The 8,094-nt window shown below is 42.1% G+C and overlaps 1 long non-coding RNA gene across 1 annotated transcript; it reads left to right on the forward strand.

Moving 5' to 3' along the window:
• Positions 1-5,965: 5,965 nt before the first annotated feature.
• On the forward strand, positions 5,966-7,654 carry LOC119293469. The gene is made up of 3 exons (XR_005143072.1): positions 5,966-6,023; positions 6,551-6,668; positions 7,275-7,654. It is a non-coding gene; the product is annotated as an uncharacterized LOC119293469 (long non-coding RNA).
• The last annotated feature ends 440 nt before the right edge of the window (positions 7,655-8,094 follow it).

Here is an 8,094-nt window from a genome sequence, read left to right on the forward strand (position 1 = left end):
CGGTGCATTAAGGACATAATTCTTCTGTGCAGCAATGAGGATAAACCTCAGATCACGGATCCAATCCGCATCATTGCTACTAACATCTTTCAACACAATTTGCTCTAGGAACATATCAAAATAAACATATGAAAGGAACAACGCAAGCTATTGATCTACAACATAATTTGCAAAATACTACCAGGACTAAGTTCATGATAAATTTAAGTTCAATTAATCATATTACTTCAGAACTCCCACTTAGATAGACATCCCTCTAATCCTCTAAGTGATTACGTGATCCATATCAACTACACCATGTCCGATCATCACGTGAGATGGAGTAGTTTCAACGGTGAACATCAATATGTTGATCATATCTACTATATGATTCACGCTCGACCTTTCGGTCTCCGTGTTCCGAGGCCATATCTGTATATGCTAGGCTCGTCAAGTTTAACCTGAGTATTTCGCGTGTGCAACTGTTTTGCACCCGTTGTATTTGAACGTAGAGCCTATCACACCCGATCATCACGTGGTGTCTCAGCATGAAGAACTTTCACAACGGTGCATACTCAGGGAGAACACTTCTTGATAATTTAGTGAGAGATCATCTTAAAATGCTACCTTCAATCAAAGCAAGATAAGATGCATAAAGGATAAACATCACATGCAATCAATATATGTGACATGATATGGCCATGATCATCTTGCGCCTTTGATCTCCATCTCCAAAGCATCGTCATGATCTCCATCGTCACCGGCATGACACCATGATTTTCATCATTTTGATCTATGTGTGGTCACATGGTCGTCTCGCCAACTATTGCTCTTGCAACTATTGCTATCGCATAGCGATAAAGTAAAGCAATTATTTGGCACTTGCATCTTATGCAACCAAGAGACAACCATAGGGTTTCTGCCCGTTGCCGATAACTTCAACAAAACATGATCATCTCATACAACAACTTATATCTCATCACGTCTTGACCATATCACATCACAACATGCCCTGCAAAAACAAGTTAGACGTCCTCTACTTTGTTGTTGCAAATTTTACGTGGCTGCTACGGGCTGAGCAAGAACCGTTCTTACCTACGCATCAAAACCACAATGATAGTTCGTCAAGTTAGTGCTGTTTTAACCTTCGCAAGGACCGGGCGTAGCCACACTCGGTTCAACTAAAGTTGGAGAAACAGACACCCGCTAGTCACCTGTGTGCGAAGCACGGCGGTAAAACCAGTCTCGCGTAAGCGTACGCGTAATGTCGGTCCGGGCCGCTTCATCCAACAATACCGCTAAACCAAAGTATGACATGCTGGTAAGAAGTATGACTTGTATCGCCCACAACTCACTTGTGTTCTACTCGTGCATATAACATCAACGCATAAAACCTAGGCTCGGATGCCACTGTTGGGGAACGTAGTAATTTCAAAAATTTCCTACGCACACGCAAGATCATGGTGATGCATAGCAACGAGAGGGGAGAGTGTAATCTACATACCCTTGTCGACCGAAAGCGGAAGCGTTATGACAACGCGGTTGATGTAGTCGTACGTCTTCACGGCCTGACCGATCAAGCACCGAAACTACGACACCTCCGAGTTCTAGCACACGTTCAGCTCGATGATGTCCCTCGAACTCCGATCCAGCCGAGTGTCGAGGGAGAGTTCCGTCAGCACGACAGCGTGGTGACGATCTTGATGTTCTACCGTCGCAGGGCTTCGCCTAAGCACCACTACAATATTATCGAGGAGGACTATGGTGGAGGGGGGCACCGCACACGGCTAATAGATCTCAAGGATCAATTGTTGTTGTGTCTTTGGGGTGCCCCCCTGCCCCCATATATATATTAAACCCATTAACAGTCGCGTAATTAGCGCCTCGTCGCGCGTTCCACCCGTCCCGATTTACTGTGCCGATTTTTTTAACAGGCTAAGGTAAGCTAGAAACGCAGGACAAAGAGCCCAGCCCTCGTTTCCCGTTCGCTGCCTTCGTCCCCGATTCCTCTCCCTCTTCCTCATCTGCCGCCGCCGTCACTCACCGAGCCCTCCGCCACAGCCCAGGCACAACCGCCGCACTCTCCAAGAGCGAACTGCAGGGCGCTTGCTCACGCATGCCACATCGATCGATTTTACCGTGCTAAAATAAAAAAAAATACTCCCTCCTCATTCGCCCTCTCCTTCGTTTTCTCCTCCCGGCGGCTAGGGTTAGCGCGGCCGCCGCCCCATCCCTGCTTGCCGCCGCCTCTGCCTCATCGTCCCATCCCATCACTTCCGATGTCGGCCACTGGAGAAGGCGCCCCCCTAAGACCCTCTTCTTCCCCAAGCCTTATATCTTCGAGTTCTAGCCGGCCACCATGGTGGTTGCAGAGGACGGGAGCAAGGGGATGACATCGAGGGGCTCTGCCCACTTCTTCGTGTGCGGCCGCCGATGCAGCTCCACCTCCATCCCCACGCTTGCAGCCGTGGTGGTTCACGGTGCCGTCGCCGTCTTACTTGGCAGGAGCAACGCGCTCGATGCTGCTCCAATGTTGCCGTGAAGTGCTGCTTCGCCTTGGTTGTCCCAACTCAGCCATCGCTGGAGGCCTGCACTTCTGTAGCCATCTTGTTTACGACTGGTTAGTTCCTGTACTTGAGGGTTCCTTTATTCCAAATCAATTGCAAGTAGGCCGTGGATGCATAGCATGGCTCATTGGATGTAATTGCTTGGAGATAGGCAAACAAATAAATCCCAATGAGATGTTCTTTGTGTTGGATTCGTTGGATATTTTTTTCAAGGAGGTTGTTGCCGGAGGATACTGCTAGCAAATGTGCAGGCCTCGTAATTGGAACTAGCGGATAAAGGTTGAAATCTGGTTTGCTAGCAAAAATATTTCTATACACACTGATGCAACTACTAGCATATAGCAATGCGGGCTGCAGAGACGGCTGGCTTCGTCCTGCTCTTGTCTCGCTGCGACCGCCCGACGAAGGAGAGAGGCATCAACAGGAGAAGCACGATGCACGTACACACGCTCCTCTTCTTTCTGAAAGTTTCTCGCCTCTACTCCTAGAGCTTCACATCTTTGTCTCTTTGTTTGTGCAGATTTTGTTTCTCTATGCCTACAAGGTGTTCTGCGTCCACTTCCACGGCTCCAACGTCAGTACACCCGGCCCCATCTCATCTCCTGCTTAATTATTTTGCTTCTTTTCATTAATTTGGTGCAGATTGATTCATTAGCTGATGAGATTGTTTTGGTACATAGCCTTCATAGCGTTCAACGAACTCCTTTATCTAAAAATTAAACAGGGACAACGCTTCAACATAGTTGCATATCAATGTGAAATTTATGATCAAGTCTGGACTGTACTCAATGTATTTATTTTGATTTCTGTAGAATGTCCATGGTTTGAGACAAACAGTCACCTGCTTCATGAATGCCTTCATCACTTGTTTATGATATTAAGGGTTGTGAAAATTCTGGTCTGCCCAAGATTGAAATTGTAACAATAGGTCATTTGTGGGGTTAAAAATGGGAACATATTGAAGAAGCAACAATATGTTAATTAACATGTTAACTTTAAGAATCGAATTTTAGGTTTGAATCTCATCAGGATTTTAGATAATCCGTCTTACATGGACCTACTGTCAGTAGTAGCACAATGGAATTTGATATATTTATTGCTGAATAAATTCTTCTCACATTGTAGCTTGACATAGAATTTTGAATGCAGAATCAAAATTAGCTTTGTATTGGCAACAGGTCTGCTTTAGAAACAAGTTCAGAAGTACTCCCTCCATCGAGTATATGCTATTTCAGGAATTTAATATGCTTGTTTAGTAAATACATTTGGAATCTAGAAGCCTTGAACTGGTTTTGTTTTGCTGATTAAGTATTATATTTTGTTAAACTTTCAAGCTTTCCAAGTGACATGCTTGTAATCATGCAGATAGCATGGGAACATGAGCAATTCTTGAGGTTTAGGGTGACTGTACTAAGTCTATGGAATTGTCCACACCTCCTGAATTTTTGGAAAGTGCTGGTTGTTTGTATGACAATAGGTGAAGTCACTTCTAATGCACCCTAATTCTTTTTTCACTGTCTTAATTTTTAATATTTTACTTGTATATTTCCCTTCTTTTAGAGAATCAACATATTGTCAATCAATATTCACTTTTGCAGGTCCACCCTGTCAATATCTGTTGTATTATTGAACTTTGTAGCAGTTTGTTTTCCTGTTTGTATACACTATTATGCAAATCTTTCATGACCATTGCATTGATGTTGGTGTGTGAGGAATTGGGTAGGTGAATAGATTTGTATACAAATTTCTACCTGAGGCCCATGCACTTGATTTATGTAACATAGCAATGGCCTGTCTGTATTAAATTTATCTTACAACATCTTAGGTATTTCTTTCGTGTATAAAATGATACCTATGCAATTTTCCATATGCATGTTTACTACACTATAGTTGTTGTATAAAGAACATGTATTTGTAGGTGTTATACCGTTGAGTAAAAAGATCTAAACTGTATATATCATTTGTTGTGCAGGATTCCAGATTCAGTGATTCATGGTTTTACTCCTTCTGGTGTCCTCTACTGGCATCCATTGAGATGCTCCGACATCGACTGCAGGTTGGTGTTCTCTCTCTCTTTCTCTCCGCAGCTATGCGATACTTCTACCTGGTCTATGCTGAACTGAAAAGCTCAACTAAAGGAAGACACTTTTTGATGTGCACATTCTTTCATTGCTAGAAGGATCTGTAAAGAAAGAAAATTTACCCCATGAGTAATTGATCAAATTTCATGTTTGTAGATTCACATATAACATGTAGGACGTAATGTAAGTGTGAGTCTTTGGCTTTATGTCTTGCATCGTGTCAACAGTGAACACTAAGGTTCCTTGTGGTTAAAACTTTAGATGTTCCAGGCTGCAAATAAACATGTATTATTATATGCTAGATGTGTTGTGTAAGAGGTGAGGAGCATTAAGCTTAGAAATAAAATCATTGTTCACCCATTATTAGTTCATCATGGGTTTTATGCGGAGAAATTAGATGACCGTTTGCCTATATCAGTGGTAATGTTGTCTCTTAGTTCTGTGCTGCTAATATTTGCCCAGGTCTCTATGTTGAACAATTCAAAAAAATCTTCCAAAAATATTTATGAATGTTTGATATATTTGGAGGAACTGAATTTAACTACAAAGTGATCTGGAGTCATTTTATCAGATCTGTAGCAATTTGTTATTTACCTCCTACTCTTTCTCTGTCCTAAAAGCTTGCGAAGAAGCTCCATTAGATACAAATAAAGGTCATGTTGATGCAGGAAAGAAGTTTCAAGAGGTTAAGAAAGCTTATATGAGGTACTTGATGTTTGTTCAGCATGGATGCTCAATCTGAGGATGTACAACTTTCAAGGCGCACGACAGTTTTGATCAATTATCTGCGTCAACACGGAAAGGCGGCGGAGCGATCTGGACAATATGCCTGGTGTCGGTTTTCTCGCCATTTTGCGACCAGCGCCTCTGCAGGTCAGTGGTGTTATGTTGTCCTCTTTGACAGTGGCGAGATCCACAACATAGGCGAGTGGGAGACCGCGTTGCCAGTTTAAATGTGGCAAACTATTCTTCTATCATTGCCTCTGTGCAGGATTAGAATAGTGCGATTTCTAATGTTTCATGTTTGGTAGTACCATGATCATCTATTTTGGCAGATTAGGGCTTCTTTGATTCGCAGGAATAGTGCGATTATATAGAAACAAATGTACCTACTTTGTTTTAGCTCTTGCATCATGGAGTTTCCATGTTCGTAATCTGTCTTGTTTTGTTCATTGGGAAAGCACACATGTACCTACTTATGGTGCTCTTAACTGAAGCCACCATTGAACCTTAAATGGTAACGTTTGATGCCACTGATACAATCCTTAAAGAATTTGGGTTAAGTGTGTCGTTCTGAAAAATTATTATGATTTTGTGCAGGTATATGGATGTTTCTACCCAGAAGACTCGCAACCTCTACTTATACAATGGATTGACTTTGTTTGTCGGATGGCTGGTATAGTACTCGTTGCTCTCATGATTTAACAGCCATCAGCCTTCTCTATAGGTTTCCTGAAGTCGTCTGATTCATGAAACTTGCATGTTAGAATTATCAAAAATCATTGATAGTAAGTCATGGTTTCCTGAAGTAATAGTTACTTAGTTAGGATACATTACAGAAAGTAAACTTGTTGGGTGATATTTGAGAGCATGTATATGAAGGTTGTTTCTTCGTAAGTTTTTTAGCTAATCTAGCAGGTCTCACGTAGTGTGATTTTGATCAACTCTTGTTCCAGAAAAGTGTTTGGTTGATTGCTAATGAAAATATCAGTTTCTATCTTTTCGTATGTAGCATCAACTGATGCTTTAGTAGCATGCCATCCACATCTTTGTCTAAATGCCTAGCTGAATGTGCTATGTGTATTAGTAATGCCTCTTTTGTATCAGTAGTGCAATATCTATTGATATGTGTTCAACTCTCTGATGCACTATAATTTCTGTAAAATGGTTTACATGGATTTTGATTGAGCAAGAGTTACACAGGCCCTTATCGTCATGTCAATCGAACTCTAATTGAGGGAATGCCAGCAAAGGAGATGTTTCACAAGCACCGACAAAACATGGAGATTATGATTTGGAAGTAGTCGGGGGTCTGGTCATGGTAAGTTACAGAGTCAATCAGGCATATGATTTGGATCTGATTTAATGATATGAACCATTTGTATAATTTTTCTAATAGCTATGTTTCTGTCCAACAAGAGGTTATTATGATTATCATTTATTGTCTTGTATTGGATGGTTATCCAGTAACATTCTTCTGTAAGCAAACATTGATATTTAGATCTTCGATGATGCACCAGGTGACAGAGTCACACACACAATTTATATGATATCTTGGGAAGATCAGTTCTGCCATAGTGCCCTTGCTGCTGCTGCTACTTTTAGCCTTTGTTTCCTTGGGAACATGTTCAGAGTGTAGATAAGAAACTTATGCTACTATAGATGGATATATGGCATTCGGTAAAACACCAAAAACTTCTGAATCTATATATTCTACTTTTCCAAGTAATTCGGGTGTTGTCATGATATCATAACCTGACATGAGTTGGTTAGCATTTGAGCAACTCTATTGGTGAAATGTTAGTTCTTCCCAGGCAGCTAATTACCAACTCCTCTCTCTATTTTTTTGGATTGTTAGATGGTTAATATTAACATGAGATGTTAGTTTTGAACTTGTTACTTTCTCATGATGCAATTCTCTATGCAGGTACGTCGACAGCAAGAAGACGGATATTCTTTTTCTGTAAAACATGACCCTTTGATTGATTTGGGTTCACTACTAAACTTTCTAATGCTTCCTCATACGACTACCACCTCTGATTAATCTCCTTTGGATTCAGTTATGTACTTTTGTTTGTTTCCAACTATTTTTCACTCGGGTTTTTGTGGGTGTTGGTAGCTGGAATGCAGAGCATGAAGTGGTGTAAGGTGGTGTTGATGTGGGACATTGCAGCCGCTCCCAGATCAATTCAATGTCCATTTGAATATTTTAGTTCCTTTATGCCTTTGATTATATATTTTACTGAATAATGGGGTTATACTTGTGGAGAGTACCTGTTTATATTTCTTATGACTATTCACCTACAAGAGGAGGCAATTCATACCTATTTGTTCAAGTATTTTCACCAAACTATGCATATGCACGTTAAAAAATACGGTGGCATGATTAGTGCACACAGTCCCGCCTCAAGAGATGCGCCCAGGGCGCGTCCCAGCCACTAGTATAGGAGTAAGGGGGGAGGTGGCCGGCCTATGGAGGAGGCGCACCAAGGGGGGAGTCCTACTCCCACCGGGAGTAGGACTCCTCCTTTCCTTGTTGGAGAAGAAAAGAGGAGGAGAGGGAGAAGGAAAAGGGGGCCGGCCCCCTTGTCCAATTCGGACCAGAGGGGGGGCGGAGGCCTCCTTTCTTTTGGCCTCTCTCCTCTATTCCCGTATGGCCCAATAAGGCCCATATACTCCCTGGCGAATTCCCGTAACTCTCCGGTACTCCGAAAAATACCCGAATCACTCGGAACCTTTCCGAACTC

This window comes from Triticum dicoccoides, chromosome 4B (assembly GCF_002162155.2).
Source record: "Triticum dicoccoides isolate Atlit2015 ecotype Zavitan chromosome 4B, WEW_v2.0, whole genome shotgun sequence".
Classification (NCBI taxonomy): Eukaryota; Viridiplantae; Streptophyta; class Magnoliopsida; order Poales; family Poaceae; genus Triticum; species Triticum dicoccoides.